At 37.8% G+C, this 21,661-nt stretch overlaps 1 protein-coding gene and 1 non-coding gene across 8 annotated transcripts in view; both read left to right on the forward strand.

Annotated features, from left to right (window-relative positions):
- Window positions 1-21,661, forward strand: part of Anks1b (ankyrin repeat and sterile alpha motif domain containing 1B) — a 1,103,087-nt gene that overhangs the window by 265,758 nt on the left and 815,668 nt on the right. The gene's annotated exons all lie outside the window — the stretch shown is intronic.
- LOC116890627 lies at window positions 10,874-11,061 on the forward strand. The gene has a single exon (XR_004386772.1). It is a non-coding gene; the product is annotated as a U2 spliceosomal RNA (small nuclear RNA).

Below are 21,661 nucleotides of genomic sequence, written 5' to 3' on the forward strand. Positions count from 1 at the left end.
ATTATATAACACTGTACAAAACAGAATAATAATATGAACTATGCCCAGCAGATGGTAAGGACTCAACAGTTGTATATAGGTAAAATCTCTGTTGTATTTTTGAAATTTCTTGATGCATAAAGAATTTTCATTGAAATCACTTTTTTCCCCTCACAGTAGCTCTGTGACGGGGTGAAGGCAGGCACCATCATGTTAGAGAAACAGAAGATCGGTTTCAAAAGAAGTCGCCATGAAACCTGGGATTCACAGCTGGCCACTTCTTGCCGTGATTATTTCTCTTGTATTTTTTGAGGTAGTAGGTTCAATCAGCCCAAGCCAGGTAGAATTTCTTAAACCCTTTTCTACCACACTTACCATCATTAGGATGTGTTTTGTCTCTTGGTTTGGCTTTAGAAGATTTTATTAAAATCATTACATATTTCTGGGGTGTTACATATTTCAGTGATTGATCCCTCGCTCGTCTCTCGTCTAACAAAATTTTCATCTCCTCTTTCTGATCTCTGGGTGTTTATCTTTTTGCTACCAAACAGCTCTCTTCCTTCTTAGTTTTTCAACTTTAGACCCTATCTGTGGAAATTCCATGAGGAAGAGGAAATGAGATTTAACCCCTAAGACCCATAGGTAAGCACAGGTTCCCACCACTATCCCTCTGGTACGTTCATTTCCTAGTTTGGTTAGATCAGTGCTCTGTATTTTTTGTATTTGTTGACCCATATAATATTATATATACTAAGTTCTGATTTCTTTTGTAACATCACCATGGTTTTTTTGTTTGTTTTCTCTAAAGTTTAAATTGTCTTTTTTTTTTTTCATTGTGACTGATATTTCTGTGTAAATACAAGTCCCTCTGTCAAGGTGTCATATCTCTCTGTTCTCTGAGTTTCATACCTGAAGGATCATGTCTGAGACTTTCTATTTCTTCAGAGTTTGACTGGTTGCTATCTACATCCATATCTGGGAACCCTCTTTATCACTTCCCTTTGATGTCGGCCATCTTGCTTCCTTTATCCCACACCTCTTGTTTTGTGCTCTGTCTATGCCAGTGAATTCTAAAAGGTCCTCTATTTCTGTCCTTGATTGACATTTAGACTGAGTGTGACATTAAAGATTTAGAATTTTCCTTCAGGGAATGTAAAACAGTCTAAAGCATATTATCTTCTAGATATCCCTATCATTGTGAGCTTAATATGAATTTATTTAGAATTTTATTTTTTGAGCTTGCCATGTCTTAGAAATCTTTTATGCATCTAATGAGAAACCCCTAAGGCTAATTACAGGAGACCCTAACACTGTTGATGGAGGTCATCATGCAGTATGATCTTGCTTTCATGGCAGCCTGCTTTTAGTACATTCCTCTACTCTAAATTACCGGGGGATGAATCAGTCTGCAGTTCCTTACTTGATCAAGGAAGGGGCGGTCATCAGGGCAGAGAGCCCGGAAATGCATGGGAACCTGAGTCCTCACTAAACACTCTCAGATTGTTCCTGTTTTCATCTTGGACTGCTTCTACTTACTGCGAAGGAAGTGCATTCTTCTTCTACAGTGTCATGAGGTTGGTGTGGTCGGCTTTTTCCATGGTCTGCTGTAGACCCGGTTCTTATGTCTCCTTAGTCACTTGTCACATATGGCTTTGAGAAATATTGTTACTTTAGCTTTCCCTTGAGTTGTGATTCCCTGACAGTCTGCACAGCTACACTTTGACCATTTAAAAGGAATTTGAGGCAGAAAGAAGATAGGCACATATTCAATCTGCCCTATTTTTCTTAGTGAGACCTCGGTAATTATTTTATAACTTGAACAAATATCAGACATCCCCACTTATCTAGAGGCCTAGCTAGACTTACAAGATAATGTCTTAGATCCTACTTTCTTATCTGGACATGGAATGACAGTTCTATTCTGGAGAGCGTCTCCTAAGGAGAGGAGACAAAGCTGGAGTCTAATTTAATTCTACTTTTTAATTTGATGCTATGTGTCTGCCTGTCTGTCTATCATCTATCAATCTATCATCTATCTATGATCTATATATCATCTGTCCTAATCTATTCACTTAATGTAATCTACCATCTATCTTTAATTTATATATCACATATCTATTTATCATTTATCTATATCTATCTATCTGTCTATCTACCATTTATTTATTATTTACATATTGGTCATCTATCCTATTTTTTTGTGTATATGTACATTCCAATGCATCAAGAAAATGAGTCTAGATATGTTTTGAGATATCCCTCTGGGGATACTCATCTCGCTCTAGTTTTGTTGTAGCTATTTTATTTTATTTTATTTTGTTTTATTGAGACAAAAATCCTGCTTTGTAGCCAAGGCTTGCTTCCAACACACGATGCTCCTGCATTACAATCTCAGGTGCTGCGATTACAGGTGCGTGGCATTGCACCTGGCACATCTAGTTTTCATTCTCAACAAAATACCATTCACGTTCCAATCTTCCTTCCTCCTTGAATGCTCGGAAATTGAGCTGGGGAGAGCCTCCATCTGTCTGTGCAGAGAGGAAGCCAAGTCAGCTTTTCCATGTTCCTCACAGAGAACCTGCCTTGCTTCTGTATTTGTCCCAACTCTCAACCCACCTGTCAGATAACTGGGGTGATTCTCCTCATACTTTCTGTTCCTGTTTGCACATCCATTTTTCTGTTGTTTAGCGTCTGTTTATGAACATGCTATAGACTCTGGACCCACAGAAAAGTCAGGCTTGAATTTGACCTTTATAAAAGGCCAAAATTACATTACTGCTTTTTAAAAATTCTAGCTTTGTAATTAATTGCTAATATAAATATGCCAGGTGTAATGGGTGCTTGCTCTTCAGAGAAAGTTCACAGAAATAACAGGGATCGGATTTCCTTTGTTCAAAACCAAATTCATATATTCCCATGTGAGATTTATTATTTAATTTATCGAAGTTTTGATTTGTTTTTATGTTTAAAACTGCAATGCTCATTTAAACTATACCAGGCATTGCCTCTTCATATTTAGACTCAAGGTCAAGTGTAAATAGTACCAGGATCGTGATGGGTACTGGGAACGAAAAAGATGTGCCTGATGCCTGATTAATCTTATGTTATAGCATGGTTATATTTGTAGGGAAATAGTTGTAAAACAGGATGATTGGAAAAATGTATCTTGAGAGTAAAGAGCAAAACAGAAAATGATTGAATCTCCAAGAGAGAAGAGTCAGGCCCGGAAGTACCTTACGTAGGTGATGTCTGAGCTGAATTTAAATGACGAAGAGGATTTTGATATATGAAAAAGAATAGATTTCATATGGAAAGATGTGAGTCATGAAACAGGGTAATGACTCTCAAGAATAACAAAGCATAAAGAAGGGAGATAGCCCACTCAGTTGATACCCAGACGAGCAATAGAAAGTAGTTGATTCAGCTTATTTTAAAAACAATTTCAGCACCCTGAACACATTGGGGATGATGCTACATTTCTTTGTCACAGTGAATCAGTTGTGATCTCACAGGTTAATAACTCCTCTAGGTATCTTCTCTTTTATAACATACCACCCTAAACTTTGTGGCTTAAAACGATCACAGACTTGAAGTCCATCACTGGTCGTTTGTCCATATAAGTTAGGACCAGCAGGGTGGTTCTGTATGAGCTGGCCTGACTAATATGGCTGGCCTTATTCACCTGATGGTAAGCAATGGTTGCTTCACTGGACTATCATATTAGTCATGCTCTGCTCTTAGCTGCAGTGATGCATAGCATTACCCTCACAAGCCTGCAGGTTACCTAGACTGGCTCCTAAGTAGCTTCAGTTCTTATGACATTCAAAGCATGTACGTGCAAAGCCTAAAAGAAACATAGATTCAGGACCAACACAGCATTGCTTTTGCCACAAAAGTAACCACAGTCAAGGGTAGAGAAATAAACTATGTGTATTGATGGGATAATTCCTATAGAAGTCAAGTCCCCTTAGTCATCTACCACTGCTCAATTATACATCCATGGTCTTGTCTGTGTAGTCACAGGGACTCCTCACTACCCTCCTTCCCACTGTCTTGTAAATGAAGATATCAACCATATACTTGACCTAGGATGACCAACTTCCTAGACTGCTCTGTCTTATAGTGCCCTGTGGATACATGCCAGCACTGAGAGAGTCTTTATGCCTCCCAGGCACTCCCTAAAAAAACCCAAGATAGTCAGTCACATGTCTCCTCTGTAATAGACTACTTGCAAGTCAGATCAGTCAGAAATATTTCAAAATGGGAACCTAAAGAAGACAGTGATTTTTTTATTTTATTTTTAAAATATTTTTAATATTATTTTTATTGGTTATTTTATTTATTTATCTTTCAAAAGTTATCCCCCTTCCCGGTTTCCACTTGCAATCCCCCATTCCCTGCCCTGCTTCTATGGGGTGCTCCCCTACTCACCCACCCACTCCTGCCTCACTGACCTAGCATTCCCCTATGCTGAGGCATCAAGCCTCCACATGACCAAGGGGCTGCCCTCCCATCAGTGCCAGATAAAGCTGTCCTCTGCTACATATGCAGATGGAGCCATGGGTTCCTCCATGTGTACTCTTTGGTTGGTGGTTTAGTTTCTGGGAGCTCTGGATGGTCTGATTTTTGATATTGTTGTTCTTATGGGGTTGCGAACCCCTTCAGCTCCTTCAATCCTTTCTCTGACTCCTCCATTGGGGACTCTATGTTCAGTCCAAGGTTTGCTACAAGCACCCTCATCTATATTTGTCGGTCTCTGGCAGAGCCCCTCAGGGGACAGCTATACCAGGCTCCAAGACAGTGATATTAATGGCTAAAAAAGTTGGGTTGGTTATGTTCTGTGACCTGTGGAGCTACAAATGTGTAGTAAGAATCAGTCTTGACAGCAGCACAACCTCGACTTCCTTTGTACTGAGGATTGCCTACAGCCTGTTGATTAAAACTGCCCTGAGTTCTAGTTTATGATTAAACTTGCTTGAGTTAGGTTTTCTCTTTTTCAGCTGCATTTTTTTTTTGCCACCTCAAAGTGTTTCACCGGTATGTGGAAGTGAAGTCCTGACCAGGGCATTCGAAGCGTGGGATAGACAAGTGGGCTGGGAACCTAGTTAGGCTGTCTATTCTAGGTAATGTGCTGGCAAAATTAAACTGAAATATGTTGTTTCTTGAGACCCAGGCTATGTGACCATCAAAGTTCCTAACTGTAGGAAACCATTATAATAATAGCATCTGTGAGTATCTTGACTTCTTCTCAAGATATTGCAAGTAAGGGGTAAGCACTGTTTCAGACAGAGGGGAACTCTGAAGTTATTAACAGCTTTCTGCTTCAAGCCAGTGAAGTGAGCCACTCAGTGGCAATCATGGAGGATGAATTCTGTAAGGAGGCTCTGAACTTAGTTCCTAGAAATGGTACACCCTGTGTGGGTAATAGGAGCATCTTAGAAACGCCCCAGGTGACTTCCAAGTCCTATTCTGAGCAGCTGCCTTGCCAATACATGCTCTTGTAAGATGCTCCTTCAAAGGAGACATAGCACATGGAGTTAAAATATTTTCCTAGGCTAAAAGTTATCGTTCATCCAAACTTTAAAAACTCATAACTATATTTAAGAATAAAGTTATTTTCCAGACTATTTAACCCCTTAAGCTCCAAACAGTTGGATTACATTAGCCATGCTCACACAAAAGGGCTGGGAAAAAGGAGAGCCTTCAGTTTAAAGCAGCTGCCTATATAATCCATGTTTAAAGGATGCTTCCAGGGTTAGCATAAATCATATGTAGGGAAAGGGAACACCTTACTTTTAAAACTTGCTTGGAGGGAAAGGTTTCACTGAATTAAACCTTCAGGTTACGTTTATCAGTGCCAGCACCTGTGCGCCGAAATTAAAATGGAATGACTCTATCAAAATTACCTCATTTCGCTTTCTGTGTTTCAGTTGCTTGACTTGATGAATACATGTTCTCTCCTCCGAAGTAGGAGTTTTAATTTTTTTTTTTTTGCATCTTTTTAACAAGTAATGGGATTTGGGAAGAACTTGCTGAATATTTAAAACAGCAGCGTTAGAAGATTCAGCCCTTCAACCCTTGTCAAGGATATTATCTTTACCCCATTTCTATTTATTGAGCAACCGTTATGATCATCATCGTGGTCAGTGGTCACCATCGAGTCTTTCTTAGGGGCATGTTGCTAGATTAACAGCTACGGTAGTGAAAGCTATATTTTCTCACACTGCAGGACTTTCTGGGTTGAACAAGGGAGAGTTGAAGAGGCAAGGCTAAGCAAAACAAGGAACATGGGGATTCCTGAATGAATAAAGGGATTAAAGAAACAATGACAGTATTTACCAAGACAATCACTGCCACTGAAAAGTACTCATGAATAGGGTAGAGAAGAAGGAGAAGGAAGAGGAGGGGGAAGAGGAGGAAGAAGGAGGGAGGAGGAAGAAGAGGGGAGGGGGAGGACAAGAAGGTCTTCTATTGACTAATGGAAACTCATAGAAGGGAATAGAATTTGAGGAGTATGTGCTTGTGTACAGTAAGCCTGCCTTGGCACATGTGTGTTTATGGCAAGAAAGGGTGGGAGGCCATTGAGGTGTTTCTAGCTACACTAGGAGTGGAAAAACTACCTGTGTCATTGAACGAACTTGATTTCATTTTCCTGCCTTTTATTATAGGGGCGGGGTAAGGCACACTGCTAGGATTGGAGCAAAGGTCTTGTGCCTGAGAAACATGCATTGAGCTACACCCTAGTCCTGAAATAAATCAAAAGGAACAAATAAGTGAATTAATGAAATCTGAAGGGTTGGGGATTTAGCGCAGGGGGAGAGCGCTTGCTTAGGAAGCGCAAGGCCTTGGGTGCGGTCCGCAGGTCGGAAAAAAAGAACCAAAAAAAAAAAAAAAAAAAAAAAAAGAAATCTGAATAATAAGCAAGTCTAGTTGACAACATAAAAAGAACAGTGAAAGGCCAGGGGTGTGGAGGGAGGGACTTGAACTTGAGAGATAGCCTAGCTAGTCTGATGAAACAACCCCTTCCTCAAGCAGAGCATGTCTATCAGGGAGCTAGCAAGTAGGGGAGCCATAAGTAGGGAATGGGGAGTTGTTCGCCATAGTCTAGAAGAGGTCCCATTTAGTTGAAATTGATGTGTTAGTCAGCCCCACTCAGATTAGAAGTGGAGAAAACAAAGTTTTGTGAAAGAAAAAAGCTTATGTCATCTGTGGGTAGCAGAGTGTTAGGTTCATAAGCTGGGGATTAAACATATAGTAGAGGAACATGATGGTGCAAGAGTGCCTTGCAGTAGAGAGACTAGGAGACATTAGAACAGTAACAACAACCACAATGAAAGAAATCCCGTGCATCTGTGTGGATTCCTATGGTCTCTCCATTACACTTTCTGTACCTTCATCTGTCGATCCACATTTCTATGTCTTTTCTCCCATAGTGAACACCCTGATTCCCCAAAGTATCAACTACCCATCTAAACAAGTCTAAGGCTCATGTGTGTGTATGGATGCATGTGTGTGCACATGCTCATTCAAGGTCTGATGCCACCAATATCATGTCTGCCAACTGCAGTTCAAGATTTACTTGGAGTTATTTTTGTCCTCACTGAGTGTGGTAGCAATACAGAGTTCTCAACTCTCATTTTCTTATGTTTAACATGCATTTGATATATGATTTGTTCATGCTTTAAAAAATATACTTGGGGGATATTTGACCATATTCTTTTTTAGTAGATATTTTATTTACATTTCAAATGTTATCCCCTTTCCTGTCCATAAACCCCCATCCCATCCCCCACTTCTATGAGGGTTTTTCCCCACCCACCCATCCACCCACCCCTTCCCACCTCTCCACCTTGAGCCCTGATTCCCTTATAATGGGGGTTCCAGCCTTGGCAGGACCAAGGGCTTCTCTTCAACCCCTCCAATGGGGACACGTTCTCAGTTCAATGGTTGATTGCAAGCATTCACCTTTGTATTTGTCATGCTCTGGCAGAGCCTCTCTGGAGACAGCTATATCAGGCTCCTGTCAGCATGCATTTCTTGGCATCAGCAATGTTGGCTGTATATATATATGGGCTTGATCCCCAGGTGAGGCATTTCTTCAGTCTCTGCTCCAAACCGTCTTTGTATCTCCTCCTATGAATATTTTTTGGTCCCCCTTCTAAGAAGGACTGAAGCATCTGCACTTTGTTGACCATATTCTTAATAATTTAGTTTTGAATTTTTACTGTATGCAACACTAATGTGCTTCAAAGTCAAAACTATAACAGATACATTGAGAGAATTCTACATCTTTCTCATTTTCTCCATTGTTTCTGTAGACCCCCTATAAATAGTCTACTCAATACCTTTTCTGGTCTACCAGTTACTTCCATCCTCTTTTAAATAAAATGCATTATTCTATGTCTATATTCACATCTAAATATAGGTATAAAATGTACACTATTTTCAGAGTGAGCTTAGTTTAACAGAAAAGAGTGACACAAATATGGAAATTTGAAGGCTGAAATGATGTCTCATTAGGTGGTGTATACTGTACCTGCTGTACAGACCTGCGTGTGGGCTTGAGTTCTGATCCTCAGAACTCACCTTTTTAAAGTAAAAAAAAAACAATTAAAAAAAGGAAAGAAAAGAAAAGATAAAGCAAAGTGCAGTGGCGTATTTCTATTACTCTAGTTTTGGGGAGGAGAGGAGGCAGATCCAGGGTTCTTGATGGAGAGCCAGCATAGCGAAGATGACAAGCCCCAGATTCATTAAGAGATACTGTCTCAAAAAATGATGAAAAAAGCCATGGAGGAAGATGCCAGTATTGACTTCCAGACTCTCCACATGCATACTGCATATATGCAAACAGAGAACATATTCAGATATCCCTTATGTACCCCAAATTTTCTATATTTAATATCTTGCGTTAAGATCAATAAGGATTCACCCGTTGTTTTGTTCCATGCCTTTTGACAAACCCCTAGTATCCTTTTACCACCATTAATGCATCGCTCAGGATAGTCCTGCTTCCCTAAAAATCTCTTGTAATCTGTATTTTTAGTTTTGGTTTCTTTTATATTTCTTATTATCCAGATATAATCATTTTTATCAGTAGGTAGGGAGGAGTTGGGTTGGAGAAGAGTTTTGGAATGGGAAGATGAACGTGACTGAAACACAGAGTAGGAAACTCAAAAAACTAATAAAAATGATTATATCTGGATAATAAGAAATATAAAAGAAACTAAAAAGATCAACAATTGCAAAGGATTCTAGGGAAGAAACAGATTAAAAAACAACCCAGCTTGTTCTTGGCATGTTATATGACTCAAAAATGTGGTCTTCACCAATAGATTCTAACCGTCCAGTTTTGCAGGCTAACCATGGACAATGGCGGTAGGCTGTAATGTTTGGGGTCTATTGGTCCTCACTGGCCAACAACTACAGGAGAAATAAGTCAAATCCAACACTAGGTTTTCATTTGTTAGTCTCTGGTGTCGAGTAGGGGCATTGTTTTTCTTTCCCATGTGTCATTTTCAAGAAGTCATTGCTGTCCTTTATTTTCCCTTTTACCCTAACTCTCATTCCCCTACACCAGTCTAACCTTTTCTGTTCTCGTGTTCATTTTCAATCCTTAATACCGGAGTATTCTATCTCCTCTTTGTGGAACATCCCTCCCCACGATCCCCTAGTAATTTCCCAGTATTTATGACCTATTTCAAGTGAAACATACACACATATCTGATGATTCAATGTCAACACCGAGGGATGAGATAAACATGTGGCACTTGTCTTTATGGGTCCAGGTTTCCTGACTTACCATGATTGTTTCCAGTCACATCCATTTGCTTGTGAATCCCATAGTTTTATTTTTTCTTAGTAGCTGAATAATATTCCATTGTGTCAATACACCACATTTTTATTATCTATCAATTGGTAGGCATAACCTTTTCCTTATGGAAAATGTCACACAGCAGAGAAAGTCATATAGAATATAGCTCTCAGCTCACCGTCTTTTGTAGTACTATACAATTATAGTTATTTTTATGTTTTTCATGGTTTAATAGCTCATGTCACCTTAACACTGAATACTTTTTTATTTTTAGAGACAATTTCGTTTCAGTGAAGTCATTTTAATTCTATTGAGCTTTGGGCAATTGTGACTAAGGTGGTCATGGACTCTCATAGGAAGGGTTTTCTGTGGCTTCGTTCTTAGCTGATTGGTGTAAATATTGGTTAGTGTGGTTGATGAGGTTTAGGATTAGACAATTTACACATAGTCTTATGGGAAAGTAAGAGCTTCCAAGTTTTCTGTCCTGTTTCGCTCCTCAGACATGAATGAGCTCCTGTTTCTCCACACCGGCACGTGGTGATATCAGCATTTTTTATTTTAGCAACTCTGATGGATATGTGTTTGTACATGCGTGCTGTTTCAACTTGAGCCTCTCTAATGATGTGATATTAATGCCTTTTTTTTTTACATGATTTGCCACCAGTACATCATTGATGAAATATCTCTTCAGATCCTTGGCGTATTATGACAATTGGGTTTTGAATTTCTTATTTTACCCCTATGCTGGGAATGAAAGCCAGGATCTCAAGCATGAGAGCACAGAAGTCTGCAAGTGAGCTGCAGCACTGCCTGGGTTTCCCCGTGATGATACTGGTGTAGGGCTATTTCTGGGTTCTATTCTGTTCTATTGATGGATAGACATGCACTATATCAATTGAGTACAGCATATTGTCCACATATTGTGACAATGTTATTATTCTCAAACCTGTTTGTGTGTGTTTATATATAACTATTAATAAACATACTTAAATAAAAATATAGAATTAGGAGATAAAGAATTTTTCTGTGGTTTTTCAGCCTGTGTTTTAATGGATTATGAAAATATTAAGAAATTAAAATGGCATCGCTTCTCGGCCTTTTGGCTAAGATCAAGTGTAGTATCTGTTCTTATCAGTTTAATATCTGATATGTCCTCTATCCTAGGACAGCATATTAAATGGATTTTTGGAATTAGGAGTTGGAATGGGAGCTTGCTCCATCCATTCCATGTATCAACCTGGTATTGCAGAAATTAAAATGTCAAAAGGTTTATAAAGTATGAACGTTATAGTAAGAAAATGCCAATTTATTATTAAGACATTTAAAGTTTCTTAGCAGCCTAAGTTCACAGTGCTTTCAAGTCTGCAATAATGTACAGTAATGACACTGGATCACCCAAGACAGCCTAGAGTCCTGGAAGCTCCAACATAGTAAGTGCCCTTGAGTGGCACACGTGCCATTTTTATCGTTTGTATATATATTTTTTATACAAAATGTATATTTTGTATATAAAAATGTATATTTTATGCATTTAGGTATGTTTATCTATGTTAATAATTACCATTATATTATGCTCATCTGTGGTATTTTGTCTAGTAACTGGATGTATAGACTTATAGCATAGGAGCAATAGCCTACCTATTCCATTGAGCTTAGGTATGTAATAGACCATCTAGGTTTGGGGGAAGAACCCTCTATGATAGCAGCAGCAACGAAGTTGTCCTGTGATCTACTGTTCACAATACAACCTTGTTTCTAAGGGTATCTGTCAGTTCTTTTAATAGTATCTTAGTGTCTTGATTAACTCAGTTTCTAGGACATCTTGAAGCTAAAAGGACAGAAAGCAAATTGTTTCTTATTCAACATATATCTTGGAAAGGGTATGGTATCAGTTTTATAGAGGTCTTCCTAATGAAATTTGATTCTTTACCTCTTGGTAAATTTATCATGCACATTCATTCATTAATAAATTATGAAAAATAGTGTTGGGGATGGCGCTTAGCTTCAGGGTACTTGGCTAGCATGTGCAAAACTTGAGTTGTAAAATTGATTAAAGTCACCTTTAAGTTTGTCTCTTGTTGAGTCCGAGTAGACTCCTTTAAAGTTCTCAACTTATGACTTAATGTTAGCTGTATTCATTATTCATCACGAGTTAGTAGTGTTTTCTGTGTTCTCACTTTGTTTATGTGCCTAAGACATGTTCTGTTTGTATTTATATTTTGTATAATTTCAACAATAATCACAGTTCTCTGTTATCCTCCCTTTTGTTTTGGTTCTAGAATTGTATTCACCCTGAAAGCGTTCTACCAGTGGTAGCATATCTACCCCATGCCCTCCTTATAATGTCTAATGAATGTCCACTGTACCATAGTTTTATTAGTTTTTAACAATAATGGCTTGCTGCAGAATTTCTTGAATTGAAAGGAATAATAACTCCTTTATAGAAGGAAGTATTAAGTAGAAAATAGAGTGAATTCTAAAGTGGACTGATTTTAAGTAAATGCTATCCCAATATTTACCTCTTATATAGCAAAAGGCCCAACTCCTCTCATGTTATTAGCAAAAATGGCCACAGTAGATTGTGTGGTCTTGAACACATGTTACATAGTGTTACACAGTAAAATTATATATATTGCAAAATTTTATATAGTCACAGTACAAAAGTGGCTGAAGCCTGTGCAAATAAACCAGTCAGCTTTTTATGTTATGTGCAAAGTGGTTAAAATGCATACTTTTAAAAAAATAAATGACAGCTTCACTTCTATAAGTATTACTGCAAGATCTTCATAGATAATCGGATTATTTTTTTGTTCACAGTTCTTTTCTTGCATTACTTGTGATAATTGGGCCACTGTCTTTGAGCTTCTGATGTTAAAATTGAGAAGCTTGTTGCTAACTCGGTTCCTCATGAATATCTGCCTCCTCATAGCCCACATCTAGATACTAGTAAGACATTTGCTGCAACTTCAGAGCAAAAGATTATTAAGTTTTTTTCTCTGTGCATTGCTTAACCTCACTCCTTTTTAAGAGTAAGCAAGCCATTTTAATTTGAGCATAAGTTAAAATTAAAAAAGTATTCCTCTGTTACTTCTTTGGCTATCGTATCCTTACTTGCTTGATTGCAGTCTTAATGAGGTTAAAATTAGCACTCCCATACTGGAGACCTACTAAGGTTGCTAGTTCTCCCTCACCCCCACCCCCATTTAAAGTTGGTTTTGCCTATATCCTAAAACACTAAATTGCTTGTTCCCCATTGACTTTTTCTAAGCTGAATTTTAAAAGTCAATTATACTTTACTTTAGTTCTAGAGCGTGTATTTACATATTCTAATTTTATGTCACGGTTTATTTTTCTTCATTTCTCTCCTGCGTGCTCCATTATTTTTACCTCTGCTACCACTGTCAACCAAGTCGCCTCCTTTTTTGCTGTCACAGCACCTCGTTTCCTGCCTGTTCATTGCTTTTGCTATGAGCTCCTTCAATCCTGAGGCCTAGGTTTTAAGAATCTCTTGGGAAGTCATAATTTAAAACAGAAAGGTAAATAAAAGGTCAGGGTTTGCCATCAGAGTACTTTTTATGGAATTGAGGCTTAGAAAATGAGGCAACTTTATGGGTATTTTTTCTAATCAAGAGTATATTGTACTTCCCCTGACACTGCATGTCCTTTGCCTGTGACCAGGTGAGAGACTTTTTCTATCATTAGCAAGGGTATCCAGAAGCCTGTGGTGTTTATTCTATTTACTTCTAGAATAAAGCCTAGAAGAGGATCCTGAACCATTGTGTAGTTTGAATAAGATTGGGCTTCATATAATTGAATGTTATTCACCAGAGAGAGGCACTATTTGAAAGGATTGGTGGAGTTAAGAGTTGTGCTGAGGTTGGAAGAAGTGTGGCCTTGTTGGTGGAGTATGTCAGTGGGGGTTGGGCTTTGAGCTTTTAAAAGCCCAAGCCAGCCCCAGTCTCTCTCTCTCTGTGCCTCTCTTTGTCTCTCTCTGTGTCTCTGTGTCTCTGTCTCTCTCTGTCTGTCTCTCTGTGTCTCTCTCTGTCTCTCTGTCTCTCTGTATCTTTCTCTGTGTTTCTCTCTCTCTCTCTCTCTCTCTCTCTCTCTCTCTCTGGATCAAGACTAGCTCACATCCTGGTGCTATGTGTGTCCATGGATGAAAATGGACTAAGCCTCTAAAACTGTAAGCCAGCCCTAATTAAACCTTTTCTTTGTGCCTTGGTCACAGTGTCTCTTTACAGCAATAGGATCCTGACTAAGACACCAGTGACTACCAGGGAAGATTAGCGTCTTGCTTCAGGATTGAGATCTCAGATGTTAGGTCCTTCCTTACCCTTCGCAATTAAACTGGAGTTCTTTTTAAGGTCAAAGGGACCACAGTCACTTAGGAAGAAGGAGTGGAGAGTGGAGTGCAGGCTTTCCACTTCCACAGTCATAGCCTTAACTCCCCAGCACTGGTGAGGTCTTGTCTTTCCCAGTGCTTCTGGTAAGGAGTGTCACAGAAAGCCTAACAGCAATATAGCAACTACTTCCTTTTTTTTTTTTTAAGTCTGGCCATTTTTGCTAAGATAGAGTTGAATACTTTTAAATGAACTTTCATCTGATGTATCTATTTTTAAAAAAAAATGGAAATTTTATTCAAAATAACATAAGCAGCTGGAGATCTGGCTGGGTCACTTTGATCACTGGTGGGAGTAAGCTGCTATTCAACAGACTTCCCAGCAGCAGATTTGATTTTGGTTGAGAGTTCTAGCAGTTCCAGGAGAGCTTCTAATTTAACACTGTATGGAAAACATTCAGAAATTATTTCCAACTGGTATAGTTTTAAATTTAGCAATCACATTCCTCTTCTTCTCTGCTTCCTTACCAGTTCATGTATTATTTAGGGTATATTATTTGTTACTTGCAAAATCAGTCTTAATAATGAGAACAGAAGTTTTGAGAGTAACTGATGTTCCTGTCAGTTTCATGACGGTGCCTGGCTACAACGGTCACACCTCACATGGAGGGCCCGTGGAAGAGGTAAGAGAGCAACATGGTTTTGAAGAAAAATGTTCTTAGAACGAGCTAAAGGTTCATTTTTAAGCCCTTCTGAATATTTCAGAAACTTATTATTAAAGAATCCCTTAAAATATTTTTTATAGGTATCATTACCCCAAACTCACTCCACTTTTGATTTTACAGTCGTATACAGTAAAGTCTCTAAATAACTTTTTGTATTACATTTGCTGTTATTTTCATTAGAAACTTCTTTAAATGAAATTGCTTATTTTTCCCATTGTAAAGACTAATTGCAAGTGTGCCGTAGCATGTGAGGAGAATTTTAAAGATGTTAATTTTCCCCAGTCCCTTAAACTTACATCTAACAGTAGTTCATTGGCTAAGCTCCCTTTCTCCAGAGATATTTTTTCTTTGATGCTTTCTTTCATGGACTGTTGTTTTACGTAGTAAAGACTATTAACTGGGATTTTGGTAATATTGAAGAAATATTTACTATAACTGAACTATTACAATTTCTTCTGTTATTTTTGTCTTCAAGTTAGCATGGTGTTTTCTTATTCTCTTTGTCACATTGACTGACATTTCACACATTTGTATCATTATGCTTTGCTCATATTCCCAATCAGGGACAGCCTGCCTCTTTCTTCCTCTCTCCATGGATGCCTTTTTTATTTAGTGTTTTTCTTTCCGTAGTACTTACCTTCTCATTCACCACTTTCCTCATTGTTTGAGACAGGGTCCCATGTACTCTAGGCTTGCACTCACTATATGGCTGAAGAGGACCTTCAACTTCAGAGCCTCCTGCCTCCACCTGTGTTAGCGCTGTGCACCCAGGGACCGTTTGTCCTGGACTAGAGACTGAAGCCAGGGGTCACACACGCTAGAGAAGTACATTATCGCCTGACACGCATAACAAGCCTTTTCATAACATTTGAGGTGTTTTCACTCACCATTGTTTTAGTGTGTTTCTGGTAGATTTTTTACCTCTTTCTCATCATATCTAAACTAGCATTGATTCATTATTTTAGCTTTTAACTTAGAAGAATTTATCATCTGAATACCATCAGCTATATAGTTTTAGATTCCGATTTAAGTTCTCACTACAACTTAGAGAACCCATAGAAGCTTTGATTAGTGTGGTAATGATCACAAATGCCTGGCTGAACTCAGAGCACCCTATCTCTAAGACAGCTCTCTAGCTCTGAGATCATTATTTTATTTCCTTTTATAAATCAGATCAGACAGACAGACATGCAGACAGACAGGCAGACACACACACACACATACACACACACACACACACATACACACACAGAGAGAGAGAGAGAGAGAGAGAGAGAGATTTTCATATATTATCCTTGACATGAAATGGTATTACTCAGCTTTGATTCTATTAAATCTATTTTTACTATTTTATTTCAATGTTTCCTTGTGTCTTTGTTTTGACTCTAGCCATTTAACATTCCTTGCTTATAATTTTATGTGTAATGCTCCAGAAAAAAAGTTAGCATTATTGATTAATAAGCCATGCATGAAGAGTAACTATAAAGACTTAAAAATTAGCTGTAAAGACACCTGGGACTAGGGAAATTACCCTAGGAAGGGTGGTGTTAGGAGGCAGCTTTGCTGAACCCCAGTAGTGGTGGATCCATACTTGATTGGAGAAGCTACCAGATGGTCCATCTGCTGCCAGCTTTACTGGGAACCTGGAGGGTCAGTAGCCCTCAGGTTTGACCTGTTTAAAGAGGTGCTTAGATGTTCCCTACCAGTTGTTGGATGCAAGGTGATCAAGAAAGAGGCTTTGATTTTAAACAAAATGATGTTCCAGATGTTATAACAGATTTAATAGTATAAGGTCAGATTCATTTGAAATACTTCTGTTTGACCAGAGATATGTACACTTCAAAGCGATTGTCAGATAATGGGACTATACGCTAAGGAGCACAAAACTTTCTGTTCTAGGAGATGAAATGATTGACTTTTAGAAAAGTCTACGTTGAGAGTGGGGGATGAGTCAACAATAAAGTACATGAAATCAGGAACTTTTGCTATCTCGATCCCAAGCATGTGTTGAGTATGGCTTAGGTATTGCAATTAAGATGTATGGGTTGCATCAGGAATATTTCATTGAATTCTGGCATATAGTGAAAAGCCACCCAGGCAGAAAGGTAGTACCGTGGTTTTTAACTCACCCTGCTGTATCTCCAAGGCTCTTTCCCACTTATTTTTCGTTGTTACTGTTGTTCCAAGAGAGCCAAGAAATATTAAAACTATCTAGCATTGTTAATCTGCTCAAAAATTAAAGATTTGATTTTGGAGGGCACATAAATGTGATCAGTTGTTTCCTTTGGATAATCTAAATTAGTAAAATATTTCAATCACATTGCATTTATTGAAAAATAGAAAACATTTAATCCAGAACTTCAGTACCTATGTTGTCTGTGCCGCACAAAGCTTTAGACAACAGTAATATGAACACAAAACAGAGTCCTCCTACTTCCCAAGTTGTTGATGCCAAGAGCAGCCTACCATTTATTTACTTAAAATTAGCTTGGTCAAAGTTGGATCTTGATATAAAAACTGACCCAGAAGTTTTACGTCAAAAGCCTACACCCAGACCCATTTCCTCTTTCCTAGCGTTCACACCTCAGTGTTCATAGTGATGAGTAACATAGTTGAAGACACTTTCATGTTGGAAAACTACCTATAATGTAGTAAATGTAACAGAAATATTATTAATTAAAACCACTGAATGGGGCAGGAACACATAACCTTTATTTTTATTTTGTATTAGTTCTTTGCATATTGACACTCAAATTAATGTGTTTCACATTAGTAGCTTCGTACATACTTTATAATAACTCAGATTTTTCCCCACTGGATAGCAAAGTCCCCAGATCGTTTTATGAAAGAAACAAGATCAGCAAAATACTTTCTGCAGAGATATAATTTCTTAACTGACATCAAATATGTTCTAAGAGAGTCTTCCAATTTTCTTTCCATGAATGAGTCATGGTATATTTAAATATTTTCAAACATTGTCTATCTCTGCTTATATTAATTTCCTGAGTAATGATTAAATAAAATTGCCATCCAGACCCTAGTTTTGTTTATGTATTTCATCTTTACATGAGCGAGCACTGCATTCTGGATTAGCATGGCCTGTCTTTGTGTATGGACTGAGGGAAATGATAAACATATCTATATGCTCTGAGGCTTGTTTTCTTAATGCTTGCAGTAAAATATGTCTTCTCACTTCAGAAAGAAATGGATGGCTATCCTTAACATGCCGTTTCCTCTAGCCAATAATGCTAATTGTGGAAGTCACCCCAAAGTATCAAATCGTCAGTATAAACCATCTGCTTCTCAGCTCTGTGGCAGCTCTGTGCCCCCAACCTACTCTTGGCTGCATTAATATTAAAACAGACTGCTCAAAATCTTCAATTTATTTTCTTATTATATCTCTTTAGTGTTATTATAGCCTGGAGTTGCCACTTTCCTGCTGACCTAACAGATTCAATGTCTAACTTGTGTTCATGTGCTTTTTTAGTGTAAAATGCTTCCTCAGCTTTTGTTAACTTCTTGCAGTTTAGTTAACACACATATCTTTCAACGGTATGCTTGGTTGTTCTAAATTTTACTTTTATATAACCGAATAGCTATTTCCTCCAAGACGAATGAAAGTATCATATAAAGATGAGCATGATCAAGAATATATTGTTATATAATAGATTAGTATTCTGCAATACTGATTTTTATTATGGAATTATTGAAGATCTTGACGTATCTTGTTAACATCAAGTATTTGCTGTTTTCAGTATAGTACACACACATACATGCATACACATGTATTTACACATATACCCACCAAGAGCATTTTTATATCACAGTTGTCTAAATGGAAGCAGAAAAGGAGAAATATGAGTTGTCCTGTAAAGAATATGTCTATACTAATTTCCTAGAATTGATGTCTATACAAATGATAGATAGTATTTTCTTTATACTCATAGATGAGAAATACTTCAGGTACCATCTAACATAGTTCAAAAGGGTAGACTAGTTGTGCAGAACATACATATGTAGGGAATTCAGAGAGAAAATTTCTCATGAATGTTTTGTACTCAACTCTGGTGCTTTCTGGTTTCTTAATCACAGTACAACTAGAGGTAGAGATTGTGCCTTGTCTTGTGTTGACCATCTTTCAAAGCATCTTCTTTTTACAGCAGAACACTGACACAGTCTTCCATTTTGCTTTTGTTTATGGAAGAGTTGGTCAGACAGCTAATCCCTTCAGATTGCTGTGCTTATGTGCTTGTTTGGGTCCATTCACGTTCTCTTCTCTGCAAGGAACTCTCATACCCTGTAGGATTGGTGTTCAAATGCAAGAGCATTGTCTTCTTTCTTTCATTCGCCATTGTTGGAAATATCTGTTCTCTCTTCATTATTCCAGCACCTATTTCATCTCTAATTACATAACAAATCATCTCTGGTTTTTCTGTTTTGCTATGTCCTTTTATACACCAAGTTCAGGGAGTCCTGAGGTATTTTGGTCTCTCTACCTACATCCTCAACAGTCGTTTTGTGCTTGAGTCCAGGACACTGCACAGACACATAGGCAAAACCAAGACCTGAATCTTTAAGTTGCTTTATTCCGAGAACCAGGAATCTGGGAAGAAAGTAGATGCACATCCTCAAATGTGTCTTACATCTTGTCTTTAACCACAGATTATATAGAAAGGGGAAAATATTGTCAGTCGTGTTCTAGTCAGGTCTTGTCTCTGACACTCATGATGACTTTTTCCTTATCATCTCCTCTCTCAGTAGCAGGCAGTCATTCATAAGCAGCACCATCACTGGAGTTTCCCATTATCTATGGGTTTACATTGTATATAGAGTAAGTGTTAACACTGAACAAATAAACCTTGAGCAATATATGTGTAGATTCCTTCCTACAGAAAGAGATACATGCATGATTCTATAATGGAGCTATTAGTTCCCATTTGCTTTTGATCAATGAATATTTAAGAAATTTAAGTGAATTGTTTGAGGTAATAGGTATAAACAATATAATTTTAAATAAATTCCTTGTAAGTGGTAGTGAAATTATGTTCATAGTAAGTTCAGGTTAATTTGATACTTTGCTTCTACTTGGTTAAATAAGAGGAAGTTTTCATTTACTGTTTTCTCTCTCTCTCTCTCTCTCTCTCTCTCTCTCTCTCTCTCTCTCTCTCGTTATTGAAAATAGATTTTCTCACGCAATACATCCTGACCAGTTTTCCCTCCATCCATTCCTCCCAGAATCCTTTACCTTCCTTCTTCCTCAGCTCTACTCCTCCTCCATTTTCCTTCAGGAAAAGAACAGGTCTCCAAGAGACAACAGCCAAACAAGATAAAACAAAATACAATAAGACAAGGCAAAAGCCCTGATATTAGCTGAGTGAGGCAACCCAACAGGAGGAAAAGAGTCCCAGGAGCAGGCAAACGATTCAGAGACATACCCACTCCCAAGTTTAGGATTTATTAGCATCTGCCTTCATTGGTATAAAATAAACTGAACAAATACTATGTGAGAGGTGACTAATTTTCTAGAAATTGTGAAATTGGAAAAAGCATGAGTAAGACAGGAAATGACTAATTCCAAGTGATAAATGTGGACTTTCAGTAAGAAGGAAGTGAATATTAACATGATTAAAGGTTTTGTTCAAAATAGAAAAAATGGTATGACCCAGCCAGCAGGAAGCAAGCAACGAAGAGAGCTGTACACCACAGACACAGGTATAAATAATGTGTCTTATTTAAAAATATTCATGCCAGACTTATATACATTGATAATGGCACAGAACAAGTCTATGTAAACTACCAGAACATTGAAAAAAAGAAATCATTCATTATCAAGATTCATTGAAAGACAAGGCTGTATACAATAATTGAAAGGAAAGTTGCCAGGCTCACCAGATACTCCTGTTTTCTGCATAGATATAAGATCCTATAAGAATGTAAGGGGGAGGAAAACAGAGATGGAGTAATATAATTCCACTAAGTTATAAATAAAGAATAGGGTTTTGGACAGCTAATCCACCTTAGTTTTCAGACAAAAGAACATACAGGAGGGAAAGAGGGAGGGAGAGAAGAAGGAAAAGACACACACACACACACACACACACACACAGAGAGAGAGAGAGAGAGAGAGAGAGAGAGAGAGAGAGAGAGAGAGAGAGAGAGAAGGGGGGGCAGAGACAGAGACAGAGAGAAATTGTCTTTTAATTGTAACAGCATATTAACCTCCACAGACACAGAGCAATGTCTGTTCATGAAGACAGGAAAAGAAAAACTTCATTAGAAAAAGCAATACCAGGAGAATGTTATTATAAAAATTCCCGTAGTTCGGAAGTATCAAGAATTATCATTACCACCAGCCCATTGGTGAGATCTTGCTGATCCATTCAGGAAACTTAAATCTTAGTGATGAGTCTTAAGTTACCTCTAGAGTGAAGGATAAACTAATATTTTTAATGAATGATTTATTGTGTAAATTAAAATGTAATTACATCATTCCCCATTCCCTTGTCTTCTACAGATTATGAAAACAACTTAATATTAACAGAATCTGTATATTATATAATTATATATGTATAATTATAATCTACTTTCTTTCCAATTGTGGTACACAGTCTTATCCTTTATCCAAGTGTGAGAACAGATAGGGAAACTTCAGACTTAGATGTTTCCCTGGTTAAATAAAAATCTTTTAGAAAATAAAAATTGAGGGCTTTTCCCAGCTTAATGTATGATGCTGTCATGACTGTGATAATAAAGTCTCCATATCCTAAAAAGAACTATGGATCAGTAGCAATCAGAAACACAGTATCA

Source organism: Rattus rattus, chromosome 1, assembly GCF_011064425.1.
Source record: "Rattus rattus isolate New Zealand chromosome 1, Rrattus_CSIRO_v1, whole genome shotgun sequence".
In the NCBI taxonomy this organism is placed as follows: Eukaryota; Metazoa; Chordata; class Mammalia; order Rodentia; family Muridae; genus Rattus; species Rattus rattus.